The sequence below is a fragment of the Octopus bimaculoides genome, chromosome 24, assembly GCF_001194135.2.
Source record: "Octopus bimaculoides isolate UCB-OBI-ISO-001 chromosome 24, ASM119413v2, whole genome shotgun sequence".
NCBI lineage: Eukaryota > Metazoa > Mollusca > Cephalopoda > Octopoda > Octopodidae > Octopus > Octopus bimaculoides.
Genome location: NC_069004.1, coordinates 19,385,491 through 19,385,980, shown reverse-complemented (window position 1 = coordinate 19,385,980; position 490 = coordinate 19,385,491). Strand labels below are relative to the sequence as shown.

Sequence of the window (490 nt, the reverse complement as noted above, 5' to 3'; positions counted from 1 at the left end):
TGATGAAGAAGATTGGCCTGCAAGAGCCCTGTGCCATGTAAAAAGCACTTGTGCTGGTGCCACATTAAAAGCACCCAGCACATTCTGCAAAGTGGTTGGGATTAGGAAGGGCATCCAGCAGCAGAAACCAAGCCAAATCAGACTGGAACCTGGTGCAGCTCTCCTGCTTGCTAGCTCGGGTCAAACTGTCCAGCCAATGCCAGCTTGGAAAATAGACATTAAGGGATGATGATGATGATGGTTTATTCTTATTTTTTGCCATTTCTGCCAACTTAATACAAGCTGAACTGCTTAAATTCAGCAACTTTGGGACCTATCATAGCAAAATGATGGAAAACAGAAACTGACCCTTAGCACATTAACCACCAGTCTGTCACTAGAACTTATTGGTGATACTATATATTTCCACTTAGAACTTATTGGTGATACTATATATTTCCACTTAGAACTTATTGGTGATACTATATATTTCCACTTAGAACTTATTGGT

At 40.8% G+C, this 490-nt stretch overlaps 1 protein-coding gene across 4 annotated transcripts in view; it reads right to left on the bottom strand.

Annotated features, from left to right (window-relative positions):
* Window positions 1-490, bottom strand: part of LOC106878645 (major facilitator superfamily domain-containing protein 9) — a 16,449-nt gene that overhangs the window by 9,558 nt on the left and 6,401 nt on the right. The window lies entirely within an intron of this gene.